This window comes from Miscanthus floridulus, chromosome 3 (genome assembly GCF_019320115.1).
Source record: "Miscanthus floridulus cultivar M001 chromosome 3, ASM1932011v1, whole genome shotgun sequence".
In the NCBI taxonomy this organism is placed as follows: Eukaryota; Viridiplantae; Streptophyta; class Magnoliopsida; order Poales; family Poaceae; genus Miscanthus; species Miscanthus floridulus.
This window is the reverse complement of record NC_089582.1, coordinates 82,900,936-82,915,997: the sequence shown is the minus strand read 5'-3', so window position 1 is coordinate 82,915,997 and position 15,062 is coordinate 82,900,936. Positions and strand designations below refer to the sequence as shown.

General features: G+C 54.2%; 2 pseudogenes; one reads left to right on the top strand and one right to left on the bottom strand.

Annotated features, from left to right (window-relative positions):
* Nucleotides 1-321: 321 nt before the first annotated feature.
* On the bottom strand, nt 322-2,100 carry LOC136543948 (uncharacterized; annotated as a pseudogene).
* Nucleotides 2,101-8,316: 6,216 nt separating this feature from the next.
* LOC136546008 (carboxylesterase 15-like) lies at nt 8,317-9,342 on the top strand (annotated as a pseudogene).
* The last annotated feature ends 5,720 nt before the right edge of the window (nt 9,343-15,062 follow it).

Sequence of the window (15,062 nt, the reverse complement as noted above, 5' to 3'; positions counted from 1 at the left end):
TAGGCGGGCTGCAGCACGCGCTGAGGCAGCAGGCGCGGGTGATCAGGAGGAAGGTGCGGCTAAGGAAAGTGGCTGATTTGATTAGATGAGTGATTGGCCTAAAGTTTAGGGGATTCATCCCTAATTAGTTATTTCCTATTTTATTGTTGCCAAGTGTGGCAGCCCACGGGCCTATATAAACTGTACTAGAGGTCATGATCAAGTAAGCAATAAAGTTATCCCTAATCTCTCTCTATTCTCTGTAAGCCTACGGTAGAGGGGTATAACCTCACCGGAGAAGACGGCCGACGTCTACGAGCTCCGTAGCCGCAGTCCAGCCAGTCAGGGGTTTGCTGCCCTTGACAACCTGGTATCAGCCTCCAGGCGTTCCCATTCCCGGCGATCCTCGCCCACCCGCTCCACCCAATCCACCACAGCCGCCGCCCACCATCCCAGCAGCCCGCCATCACCACCATCATCCTCCGCGTCCGCGCCGCACCCAGCCACCATGAGTGAGCCGACCATGGCCGATGTGATGGAGATGCTGAAGGCCCTCAATTCGGAACTGTCAACGATGAAGTCCGACATGGCGGCCCTGAAGGACAAGGCGTCGTCCTCAACGGACAGCAGCGCCGGCGGCCGCCAGGACGGGCCGCGCGATCTGGATCGCCCTTCGAAATTCCAGAAATTGGATTTTCCCCGTTACGATGGTAAGACCGATCCGCTGCTCTTCATCAACAAATGCGAATCATACTTTCGCCAGCAGCGTACCATGGCGGAGGAGCGAGTTTGGATGGCCTCGTACAACCTGGAGGACGTCGCCCAGCTCTGGTTCATCCAGCTCCAAGAGGATGAGGGTACGCCACCATGGGGGCGCTTCAAGGACCTCCTGAACCTCCGGTTCGGGCCTCCCCTCCGTTCGGCTCCGTTGTTCGAGCTCGCCGAGTGCCGGCGTATGGGTACAGTAGAGGAGTACTCCAATCGCTTCCAGGCCCTCCTGCCGCGTGCGGGTCGTCTGGAGGAGGCACAGCGCGTCCAGCTCTTCACCGGCGGGCTCCTGCCACCACTCAGCCACGCCGTCCGCATCCACAACCCGGAGACGTTGGCGGCTGCCATGAGCCTGGCCCGCCAGCTGGAGCTGATGGAGGCCGACCGCCCGGCGCCGGCCCCAGCTCGCGCGCCACCGCGCGGCATCATGCCTGCGCCCGCGCCACGACCAGCACTTCCGGCGCCCCCGGCGCAACTGGCGCTTCCGGCTCCACCAGCGGCCGCCCAGCAGGGCCGCATTGAGGGCAATCACCGGCGCCTCACCCCGGACGAGATGGCGGAGCGGCGTCGTCTGGGTCTGTGTTTCAATTGCAATGAAAAATACACACGTGGCCACAATCGGTTCTGCAGGCGCATCTTCTTCGTGGACGGCGTGGAGATTGAGGACGCGCCGGACGCCGCGGACGACGCCGAACACGACGCCACGGCGCCCTGTTTTTCCCTACAGGCAGTGGCTGGGGTCCCCGTGGCGGGCACTATGCAGATCGCCGTGGTTCTCGGTACCGCGGCCCTCGTCGCCCTGCTGGACTCCGGAAGCACGCACAACTTCATTTCGGAGGAGGCAGCTCGACGCTCCGGTCTACCCCTCCACCAGCGGCCTCGCCTCACCGCCTTGGTCGCCAATGGTGAGCGAGTCGCCTGCGCTGGGGTCATCCGCGACGCGCCCCTACTCGTTGATGGCGAGGCGTTCCCGGCCAATCTCTACGTCATGCCGCTGGCCGGGTACGACGTCGTCCTCGGTACCCGGTGGCTCGGTGAGTTGGGGCCCATCGTCTGGGACCTTGGCAACCGGCGCATGACCTTCCAGCGCCACGGGCGCCCCGTCGCGTGGACCGGCGTGGCCTGTCCTTCGGTGCCAGCCTTACGCGCGACAGCACAGGCGCCGAGCGCGTCCCTCCTAGATGAGCTGCTGGCCACATTCAGCGACGTCTTCACCGAGCCCACGGGCTTGCCACCGCCACGCGCCCGCGACCACAGCATCGTCCTCCAACCTGGCGCACCTCCAGTGGCCGTCCGCCCCTACCGGTACCCGGCGGCCCACAAGGACGAGCTCGAACGGCAGTGCGCCGCCATGATCGCCCAGGGGATCATCCGCCGCAGCGACTCGGCGTTCTCCTCGCCGGTCCTCCTCCTCAAGAAGGCGGATGGTTCGTGGCGATTTTGCGTCGACTACCGCGCCCTGAACGCCGTCACCATCAAGGACGCTTTCCCCATCCCCGTCGTCGATGAGCTGCTGGACGAGCTGCACGGGGCACGCTTCTTCACCAAGCTCGACCTCCGGTCGGGGTACCACCAGGTGCGGATGCGGCACGAGGACATCCACAAGACGGCGTTCCGCACCCACGACGGCCTGTACGAGTTCTTGGTGATGCCATTCGGCCTCTGCAATGCCCCAGCAACATTCCAAGCACTCATGAACGACGTGTTGCGTGCCTACCTCCACCGGTTTGTGCTTGTTTTCTTCGACGATATTTTGATCTACAGCTCCAGCTGGGCGGACCACCTCCGACACCTCCGCGTCGTCTTGACTCTACTGCGCCAACACCGCCTCTTCGTCAAGAGGTCGAAGTGCTCGTTCGGCGTCGACTCCGTGAGCTATCTCGGCCACATCATCTCCGCGGCCGGCGTAGCCATGGATCCCGCCAAGGTCCTGGCCATACACGACTGGCCACAGCCTCGCTCCGCGCGTGCTGTACGCGGCTTCCTCGGCCTGGCGGGCTACTACCGGAAGTTCGTCCACAACTACGGCACCATCGCCGCGCCCCTCACCGCGCTCCTGAAGAAGGAGGGGTTCACGTGGAACAACGACGCCACGGCTGCCTTCACCGCCCTTAAGGCGGCTGTGACGTCCGCCCCGGTGCTGGCACTTCCGGACTTCGGCAAGCCCTTCGTCGTCGAGTGCGACGCGTCTACCTACAGCTTCGGGGCGGTCCTCATCCAGGAGGCGCATCCGATTGCGTTCTTCAGCAGGCCGGTGGCGCCACGACACCGCTCCCTTGCGGCATATGAGCGGGAGCTCATTGGCCTTGTCATGGCTGTGCGGCATTGGCGGCCGTACTTGTGGGGACGTCGCTTCTTCGTCAAGACGGACCACTACAGCCTTAAGTACCTCCTCGACCAGCGCCTCGCGATGATCCCCCAGCATCACTGGGTCGGGAAACTACTCGGCTTCGATTTCTCCGTCGAGTACAAGTCGGGGGCGACCAACACGGTGGCTGATGCCCTCTCGCGCCGCGACACCGACGAGAACCCGGCGGTTGCACTCATGGCGATCTCGGGCTCTCACTTCGACTTCATCAGCCGTCTACGCCAGGCCCAGGCAACCAACCCCGCCTTGGTGGCCATCCACGACGAGCTTCGCACGGGCACCCGCGCCGCCCCCTAGGGATTGGCTGACAGCATGGTCACCTACGGTGGACGCCTCTACATTCCGCAGTCATCGCCACTACTGCAAGAGATCCTGGCGGCCGTCCACGACGATGGGCACGAAGGTGTCCAGCGCACCTTGCACCGCCTCCGCCGCGACTTCCATTTTCCCAACATGAGTCGTTGTGTGCAGGACTTTGTGCGCCAGTGCGTCACTTGCCAGAGGTACAAGTCAGAGCATCTTCATCCAGCCGGGCTGCTACTGCCGCTGCCCATTCCCACAGTTGTCTGGGCCCACATTGGCCTCGATTTTGTGGAAGCGCTGCCCCGGGTGGATGGGAAGTCGGTGATCCTCTCCGTCGTCGACCGCTTCAGCAAGTATGGCCACTTCATACCTCTGGCGCACCCGTACACTGCTGAGACAGTGGCTCAGGCGTTCTTCACCGACATCGTGCGCCTCCATGGCCTGCCGCAGTCCATGGTGTCCGACCGTGACCCAGTGTTCACTTCGCTGTTCTGGCGCGAGCTGATGCGCCTCATGGGCACCAAGCTGCACATGACCTCCGCCTTCCACCCCCAGTCCGACGGCCAAACGGAGGCGGCCAACAGGGTCATTGTCATGTACTTACGCTGTTTTACAGGTGACCGACCCCGGCAGTGGCTGCGATGGCTTCCATGGGCTGAGTACGTGTACAACACGGCCTATCAGTCCTCGCTTCGGGAGACGCCGTTCCGCGTGGTGTACGGCCGCGACCCGCCCACCATCCGTTCATACGAGCCTGGTGAGGCGCGAGTTGCGGCAGTGGCGCGCGACATGGAGGAGCGCGAGGCCTTCCTAGCTGATGTTCGCTACCGCTTGGAGCAAGCACAGGGTGTCCAGAAGCGCCACTACGACCAGCAGCATCGCCCGGTGCACTACCAGGTCGGCGATTGGGCGCTGCTGCGCCTTCGACAGCGCACCATGGCGTCCCTTCCGCAGGCGCAGACCGGCAAGCTGAAGCCGCGCTACATCGGGCCCTACCGTGTCTGCGAGATCATCAACGATGTGGCTGTGCGTCTGGAGCTTCCCCCGCAAGCTCGTATACATGATGTGTTTCATGTCGGTACCCTCAAGAAGTTTGCCGGCACCCCCCCGGACGCTCCACCGGCTCTGCCACACATCCACCATGGTACGGTGGCTCCAGAACCCAGCAGGGTTGAGCATGCTCGCTTGGCGCGAGGCGTTCGTCAGCTGCTCGTCCATTGGCGCGGCGAACCTCCAGAGTCGGCCACATGGGAAGATGCTGAATCCTTCCGCGAGCAGTTTCCAGACTTCCAGCTCGAGGACGAGCTGACTCTCGAGGGGGGGAGAGATGTCATGTGGGGCCGCACTTACGCACGTCAGCGGAGGGCCCGTGATGTTAGGTGGGCTGCAGCACGCGCTGAGGCAGCAGGCGCGGGTGATCAGGAGGAAGGTGCGGCTAAGGAAAGTGGCTGATTTGATTAGATGAGTGATTGGCCTAAAGTTTAGGGGATTCATCCCTAATTAGTTATTTCCTATTTTATTGTTGCCAAGTGTGGCAGCCCACGGGCCTATATAAACTGTACTAGAGGTCATGATCAAGTAAGCAATAAAGTTATCCCTAATCTCTCTCTATTCTCTGTAAGCCTACGGTAGAGGGGTATAACCTCACCGGAGAAGACGGCCGACGGCTACGAGCTCCGTAGCCGCGGTCCAGCCAGTCAGGGGTTTGCTGCCCTTGACAACTTGCCTCCTGAGTGATCTCCATCAGTGATAACAATTCATTAATTTTGTGCCTCTAGTGTTGTGTTCTTGCTGAACATTGACCGAAGAATTATCTTTATTTATTGCCTTTCCGGACATTCCTCGTACAACTGCAGCATAGATTGCAGATGATTAGCATTGTCTCCATTCACTTTCATCAGGAGCAACGAGTCATCAACTAACAAAAAGGTGGGTAGCACTGGGTGCATTCTCACAAATGGCAATCCCCTGTAACTTCCCCTCTTCCTCGGCTGCATTCACCAAAGCCAAAAAGCCCTCAACACATATTAGAAATAGATATTGGTACAACGGGTCCCCCTGTCTCAAACCCCTCGGTGGAGGATGAAATTTCTCCATTAAACTTCCAATAACCTTCACTCAATACGAGAATATAGTGACACATTTCATAATTAGATCAATCCATCTTGCTGAGACCCCCACCATCTTCCTCATCATCTCCTTCAGAAACCCCTAGACATGTTGCACAACACCAACTCACGCAATGGTTAGTCTCAACACTAAACCAAAGCCTGGTTACCTCTTGGAAATCACTCGTCATCCTCATACATGGCCACACCCACCATGTGTTCGCACGTGTTTGTTTGCACCTTCGAATGGTACTTCAACTCATCTCACGAGCATGATAATCTTAAACATGTTTCTCAAAAGAATAAAAAGAGAGGATATGTTTCTCTAAAGAAACAATTTAAGGATTATGGCCTGCAATTTTTCCAGTTGTCCAAGGATGGGACGGAGCTGAAATTGCAACGAATAATGTCATGTTGCCAATGGTGTCCCGGTTGAAAGAAAGATAATATGTTGTACTAACTCACTGTAAAATGTAATTTTTATCAAAGATGTAAATGAATGGTTTGAAATGTGCAGTGTCCGATTGTTTCTCTGAAATCAGCAAATGTAATGTTTGGAAGAAAAATGTGAAGAAATGTAAGAAATTCTCTCATTCCTTTTTGACAAAAGAATGGCAGATACTTCTTCTTTAAACAAAAAGGAAGTATGAATCATTCTTTTCGTATGGGACCAGTCATTTATGGAACTAGTGAATTCTCTGACCCTTTTTCACAAAAGAAAAAGACGTGTACTTCTGAATTTTTTCACCTTCACTTTGAGATTGCACATTTTAATTCATTCTGGTCTACGTACCAGTCATAGAAGAGGCTTTAACATACATACTCGTACATATTTATCATTTAGAGGTTTCAAAGGTGCTGAAAAGTTTCTGCCATAGGCAATGCAATGCAAAGTTGCAAACAGACTGAAGCCTGAACAGAATTCGGTTCAGTCAATGGATGAAACATCCAACAGCAGCTACGGAGGCTTGCAGGCACCGGGCAGAGAAGGGACAGAGGAGTGAGGAGCCCATGCAGATGCTGTCGCCTAGCATGCTAAAAAGGGTGTGGCTAGAGCCTGGACATCCGGACACTAGCCCCATCTAGACGCTCGTGCCTGTCCCACCGTGTTGTCCGTCCTCAGTGCTATGCCTCACCTCCTCCTGCATCGAGCATCCACCTACACGCGCTGCTCCCTCAGTCCAGCATGCACCAGTAGTGTCCTCTATCTACTGCATGCAGCTGCAGGAGTGGCAGCAATTTTCCTCCACATGCACGGTTCTCATGCGAATGCGCTCCACTCATGAAGAGATGGAACGGTGTCTACCCTGCCTACAACTATTACGCCTGCACGCCCGCCCCCCGTTGCCACACGCCGCTGCTGCACCGGCACGCCGTGCACATACACATGCAGCTGCGTGTTGATGCGCATGCAGCTGGAGACCGCGCCATATGCCTGTTGACGCGGCACACGCACGTGGGGACCGCTATACCCACAGGGACTGCATCTGCATGTGCCCGCTTCCTACGCCTGCTAATGTTGCAACATGAAAGCACTTCTGCAACATATGTCTGAAAACAGATGAAACATTTACAAGCATACGTTTACAACATATGTGTATATCAACTACAACATCCAGATAAACGCACTTGCAACATTCGTCTGAAACATGCTAATCATCTTGAATAGACTCTTGCAACATATGTCTGAAAAATATGCAACAAATGAAACACTTGCAACATAGGTCTAAAATAGATCAAACATTTGGAACGTACACTTGCAACATACATGTATAGCCACTACACCATATGCAATATCCAGATGAAACACTTGCATCATACGTGTATAGCCATTGCAACATATACAACATCAGATCTACTTTTACAACATACAGATGAAACATATGTAATATGCATCTCAAAGGCATGAAACATACAATTGCAATATGTGCTCGTCTACTTGCTATCGCCCAGCGGAGGCTAGTTGATGCGGCGAGGGCGGGGGCACGAGGCGCGGACGGCGTGAGGCACAGGCGGGTGCGCGAAACGAGGCGTGAGACAATCGGCGCGAGACGGGTCTGGTGCGACCGTGCGAGACGCGAGGTGCAGGGGCGCATGGCGCGAGGTAGGAGGCGCAGGGGCGCACAGCGTGAGGTGCAGGGTCACACGGCGGACGGGACGCGTAGGGGTGCGCGGCCGGCGCGAAGCGGGTCCGTCCCGTCCGGACGGACGTCCACCGCGATAGGAGCATTACCGTGCTGAAAATCGCATGTTTGGTGGGAGGAGTCGCGGTGGTTTCGTGCCATCGTCGTCCATTTGCTCGCTGGAAGCCTAGAAGAAGCCCGTTGCCCTTGTCGTCGTGGTTGCGCGTGCGCCTGGAGCGTGGAGGTGGAGCTAGCCGAGGAGTACGCTGAGGAGCGGAGGTTCGATCGATAATGGGATCACATAGGAGAAAGATTGAACTGGGCGCGCACCGAAATTTCCTTCCCACGTTTTCCCTCAACGAATGGCAGTTGGCCCTGCACAGCCGACCCTGCCGTACACGTCTGTCTGTCTGTCTGAGAGGAACCCTTGGACCAACATTGAGCACAACCTCAAGCTTATCATCCATTCATCCCTCTGCACTACACTAAGGGGAGCTTGTCGCCTTGTCGTCGTCCTCGTCCTCGTCACTCGCACAGTCACTGGCCCCAGCCCTGTTATCTAAATAATAAATCACTAATTAAATTAAGGATCCACAATTGCTTGAGAGAGCTACTGCTAGTGCGCTAGCTATTGAGCTACTGCCTCTCTGACAAGTCCCCAGCTACGCCTGCTACTGCTATGTCGTCGTCCTCGCCCGTATCGGCGGTTTCAGCCACCGCGCCGCACGTCGTGGACGACTGCCTCGGCATCGTGCAGCTTCTTAGCGACGGTACCTTCACGCGCTCCGCGGAGTACTCCGCGCTCCCTCTCCAGGGCGAGGTGCCGTCCAACCTGCCCGTCCAGTCGAAGGACGTCGTCTACGACGCCGCGCACGCGCTCCGCCTCTGCATGTACAGGCCCACCGACGGCAACACGACGACGGCCAATAATAAGCTGTCGGTGCTCGTCTACTTCCACGGCGGCGGCTTCTGCCTGTGCAGCTTCGAGCTGCCCCACTTCCACGCCGGCGCGCTCAGGCTTGCCGCGGAGCTGCCGGTGCTCGTGCTCTCCGCCGACTACCGCCTAGCGCCCGAGCACCGCCTCCCCGCGGCGCACCGCGACGCCGAGGCCGTCCTGTCGTGGCTCCGCGTCTAGGCCGAGGCCGACCCGTGGCTCGCCGACGACTCGGCCGACCTGGTCAGGGTTTTCGTCTGCGGCGACTCGGCCGGCGGCAACATCGCGCACCACGTCGCCGTCCGGTACGGCAGAGGGCTGCTCGCCCTCGACCCCGTCGTCCGGATCGCCGGGTGCATCCTGCTCTGGCCCTTCTTCGCCGCCGAGGAAAGGACGGCGTCCGAGGCGGCCGGCCTTGTTGACGAACACCAGTTCATGGGCACGGCGCTGTCCGACCAGGCGTGGCGCCTGGCGCTGCCCGTCGGCGCGACCAGGGACCACCCGGCGGCCAACCCATTCGGGCCGGACAGCGTCCCGCTGGACGACGTCGCCTTCCTGCCGCTGCTCGTCGTGGACCCGGACCAGGACGTGCTGCACGACCGCATACAGGACTATGCCGCTAGGTTGACGGCGATGGGGAAGCCGGTCGAACTTGCCATGTTCAGAGGCCAGGGCCACGGGTTCTTCATCTTCGACCCGTGTGGTGAAGCTTCCGACCAGCTGATCCACGTCATTAGGCGGTTCGTCCATGGCGGCTAGCTGCCTAGCTTCCATTCCCGCATGAGCTAGCACGTGCCAAGCTGAGGACCGGGTCTAGGGGTGAAGTGAGCGCGTGTTTAGTTCCACCTCAAAATCCCAAAAAGTGCTACAGTACCTATCATATCGAATGTTTGCGGCTCGTGCATGGAGCATTAAATGTAGATGAAAAAAAACTAATTACACAGTTTGGTGGAAAATTACGAGACGAACATTTTGAGCCTAATTAGTCCATATTTGAACACTAATTATCAAATAAAAACGAAAATATTACAGTAGCCCCGATATCCAACTTTAGGGAACTAAACACGCTCTGAAAACCAGATAGCAACCCGTACCTTCACGCCTTCTGTTTTCTATTTTTTAATATCCCACATTTTCATAGTTTTTTTTAAAAAAATCAAGGGGGAACGGAAAATTGAATGCCAAAACTAGGAGATGATTCTGTGTTCGTGCATATTGTGTTGTCAACTTGTCAAGATATCCCGCTTTTTATGCTTTCTTTGTCGGTTTTATGTGACAGCCTGGAACGTGAACTATTAAGGACTCGTTCGTTTATTATGGATTGGTTGCCCTGGAACTATTCCAATTAGAATGGCAGGCTTATTTGTATTAACATGTATTAGCCGGAATAGTTCCACCCTCAAAACCAGACCAAACAAAGAGGCCTAAAACTATGATGTTTATATGAATGTACTCTCTCTTAGGATCGTCCTAGTTAATTGAAATTCTTTTAGATATATGAAAAGATAATAACATTTATAACAACAAATAAATACATTATAAAAATATGTTTCATGACATATCTAGTGATACTAATTTGATGCCAAAAATATTTGTGCTCTTTTTAATAAATTTGGTCAAACTCAAACTAATTTCACTTTGACAATTCTAGAAGTTGTTTTAATTAACTTGAGACAAAGGCATGTGTGTCAGACTGTTACACATTACTAGCTTGTTGATGGTCACTAAACACCCAATTTGACCATCAACATTCCACCTAAATCAAAGTAAAACAACATCACATGTGCCATATTATGTTTATAATTCACCTAGTTCCACTTATACTTGGAAAATTTATTTGTATACAGGAAAAATCATAAAAATGGACAAAAGATGTGCATAGGAGGCAATGGGACGTGGCAGGGGGTGTGGGCCCACATGCCACGTCGGCCGACACCTAGGGGCGTCGCCCAATGGCCCACTAACGGACCAGGGTCCTAGGGGTTCCGCATGGGGGCACTACTTGGATGGGCCCTGGGATGGCCCACGATCTGCTGAAGGACGCAAGACAAGGTGGCGTGGACTTCAAGCTATTCCAGATCGACTTAGTCGGCTTACTATGAAATCGAGATTCTATAATAGGACTAGGACTCTTCTTTTGTAACCGACTAGGACTAGATACGTGCCCTTACCCTCTCTCCAATATAAAGAGAGGTACGGTGCACCCCCTTATAACCCTAACAACCATACCAATCAATCCAACGTAAAAAGCTACACACCTACTGAACGTAAAGGCTATTACTCGATAAGAGGGCCCGAACTAGTATAAATTGTTTGTCTCTTTGCGTTTATTGTCGAATTCTGCGTACGACGAAGCCCTTCGAACATCATCTCGGATAACCCCGTGATGAGTTGTCGATCATCAAACACCGACAGCTGGCGTGCTAGATATAGGTTTTTGGTGACTTCGCGATCGAGAGCTCGGCGGACCTCGATGGCATAATTTTCTCAGTGGGTACCACCTTCATCTTCAGCTCCTGGATCTGCAAGGTAGACAACAACGACAAGCTCCAAAGTCATCTCATGGAGATCTCGGCGCCTGAAGCTATGGGGGGTATAATCTAGGTACCCACGGCAATGGACATGAGCCGCGCCACCAGGGGAGGTCCAGCCCATAAGAACGAGGCCTACGGTGCCCAATTCTATTCGGCGTGCACCGCAAGGTAATCAGAAGATATCTTAGCGATGAAGGAAGATCTTTTCGGATATGATAGATACCGTATTCCATGTAAATACTTACCATATAACCTAATAGATCTAGGCCTAAACCGACTTGTAACCCTACCCCCCAAACTATGTAAGGCGGGTAGGGACCCCCTCGAATTCATCTCATATCTAATACAATCCAACAAAGACATAGGACATAGGGTATTACGTCGATCAGACAGCCCAAACCTGTCTAAATTGCTATCTCTGCGCCTTGTGTCACCATCTGGTTCCTATTATGTGCACCTCCACCGAACATCTACTACCATGGGTATACCCCTCGGTAGACTACCGACCAGATTTCATCGCCAGTGGCACGCCAGGTAGGGGGTGTGCGTGCTGATTCCATGGCCAACCAGATGGTCACTTTCCTGAGTTCCATGGCCTTTCCTGAGCCAGGCTAGATCTTCACGGTCGGATCCATGACTTGGATCATCAGCCCCGATGGCAACAGGGAGATTGTGGAAGCGGTGTAGGATCACCTTGCGCCGATCGTGCTAACACTTGCAAGGACATCTCCAATCCCAACACTCCGCCGCTAGGTTAGGAGATCCATCAGCAATGATGATCTAATCGCATCCATCGATCAGGTCATAGACCTCTTAGCAGAATGTCAACTCCTCATGGGTTTGGTCTTAGATCAATCTAGAGTGAGCGATGAATTTCTCATACTCCAAGATCACCAAGCCGCCACAACCGAGCGACCTGCTCGGCCACTTCGTTCAAGGAGGCCAGATTCCGATCTGGTGATCACGGCAACTCTGGAAGGGCGTATTGTTCAACTCCGACCACTCCCCACCCCGACGGAGAGTATGTCGAAGCCCTTTTCTTTCGGGCTGGTGGGTGTGGGTCTGATCTGTCAGGACACCATGCATCATCTTTTTGCTGACCACACCGAGCGCAGCCGCGTCGACAACCTCTATTCGATCAACTTCCTTAAGGAAGACTAGCCTACGCCAATGGTAAACATGGTGCAAATTCGAACAGACCTTCTAGATGACACACTCCAAATAATCCTAGAGGAAAGCCCCGAGCCATACTCTGAAGGCTCTACCAGCACCTACCCACCTTTTCCTCTAGGCTTTGGGAGAGAGCTCTTCATGGTTAGCCATGATAGCATCGCTATGGATGGAGAAACTAGTGTCCAGTGCCGTGAGTGCAAAGCTAGGAATGCTAATCGCCAGCGACATCACAACGAAGAAGTAGAAAACAACATCCAAGCCGCTGGAGGTGGCCCGCTACCTCTCGCCCGTAATCTTCAACAAGAGTTCCTCATGGTTGACAACCAACATGTGGAGCAGACACCGAGCGCCAATCTAGCTGTGGCCACCCATGAGTTGGCTAGACTCCCACCAACGCCGAAGGTACTCAAGATTCAAGCACTGCTTAAAGAAGCTCAGGTCCAAGTCAACGACATCCGAAACCTAGCTCCATCTTATTCGACAGTGACTACACGCAGTCGTAACCCCCGTAGTTTTTGTCGTGATGGGGGGAGTTGTTACCATAGTGGCCAGATCATCCAAGAGGGGTCTAGGGGCAATGTCGCCATCAATCCTAGATCACAAGGACCGTGAAATCAGCATGGCCGACTAGCTCGTAATGCTAATTAGGAGGTTAATCAACCCCTATGCGGTGATGCCCGTGACCGCATCAACGCTAATCTCGATGTTCACAATCGCATCGAGAACAGTCATGCCCAGCGACATCAGGTAGAACTCTAACACCGATAGGAGTACGACGACCAACATGGCAACCCTGTCGGCCTCCGACCACTCCCCACTATCGAGCCGACAGGACCCCACCCCTTCATAGCAAGGTTGCGAGCTATACAATGGCCCGCAGGCTTCAAGATCTTCGAGGTCGATCCCTACGACGACAAGGCTAATCCCAAGCAGTGGATGTAGCTCTACGAGATCGCCGTACATGCCACCAGGGGAAACAGCGACGTAATGGCAAATTATCTACCTATCATGCTCTCTCAAACATCCAACAATTAGCTTATGGGCCTAAAGGAGGATTCCATCGAATCTTGGGATGATCTCAAGAAAGTCTTCGTTGAGAATTACATGGCAACGTGCCAGTAGCCTAGCACGAAATATGATCTGGATAAACTCCATCAAACCTCTAGGGAACCTCTGTGAAGCTACATCAGGTGCTTCTCTGAGACAAGGAACACCATCCCCAACATCAGGGACAGCGAGGCCACCTCCACTTTCACCAGAGGACTCCATCGCCATTAGGAACTATGCTCCAAACTTTACCGCAAGAGGCCCCAGACCATCTAGTTCCTATTACGCGCACATCCACCGATCATCTACTACCGTGGGTATACCCCTTGGTAGACTGCCAACCAGATTTCGTCAAACTAGATGGCATACCTCAAGGTCAACATCATCCACGACAAATCGGCATCTGCCGGTGGCGGCGCTCGATGTACCGATCAACAATGTGACACCCAGAAGAACTATGTCTCTATGTCTCCATGCCTCAGTGGCAATGAGCAATGCCCCTTGCACCAATGTACTAGTGGTCGTGGATGTCGCTGAGTCCGTATGCTGATGCCCCCTCCACGCTGACAATATCATGATCGGCTTGATCTCATGTTGACATGAGATGCAGTCATCAGGCCTTCGCGGTGGCACCTACTAATGCGGCTCACACCATCAACTCATCATCATCGATTCGCTAGTCCCGCGGCATCCTTCATTGTCGCATCTCGCTATCAACATCGTTGGCTCATCGACCACGTCGCCGGACATGATCTAAAGGAGGGCGTACATCTACAAAGAGACATGCAATGATATGATGCTCGTTAGCACTTTCAAAATCTGACCCCAGCTTGAGATCATCACGTCTAGCTACCCATTAAACAAGCTAAGCTATATTTTTGTTTCAATTAAATATAGGACACATGTATACCCCCTGTACATCTCCATTTGTCTGCATGGCAGTTATTGGTAGGAACCTAACTACGTCCCACGCCGATAATGTGGATCCCGTCATCGTCTCGCGGCGGCCCTTTGTCAGCACGTCCTGGCTCTTGTTCTCGTCCCTTGTCGGCAACACTCGTCATTCAGTCCTTAGGCCACATCGACAGCTCGCTGACATCGCCTGCTCATCGGCGGCTCTGGTCATCAATAGCATGGACCTCATCGTCGGCTTGTCGTCAGCGTGCCGTGACACTCGTTGACTACGCTCCTCGTCATCGATAATGGCTAATCTAGCACGCCATCGATAAGCTCTCCTGAGTCGAACACGATCTACATTACCAAGCAAGCAAGGCCAAGGTGTATATGTGTATGTGCATGCATGAACGTTTTATGCAAACCACGTCCGACTACAGCTACTATGCCTATTTGACTATGACTACACATATGACTCCATGCGTTCATCTTACTGCATCGAGCAGTCTGAGCCCGCCATGCAGCATCGCTTCTTCGACCAGATTGAATGTGGCTACGACAATGATCTCTCCGTATCTAATCTGCCTATGGCCTACCAGTGGCGTAAGGACGATGTCGCCTAGACTACTCATTCTGATCGCCTACCGTGTCGCAATGATCACTGCATAGAACGGTGCTATGACGACCATGACCGCTGCCAAGACGATAGGCTGGAAAGCTCGAGGGCTGGGCAATTTCATCGACGCCGACTAGATAACGTCATACGCCGCCGATCAGACATTTTGACTAAAGCTAAGTACCTCTACTATATCTGCATTTAATATAGCTTTC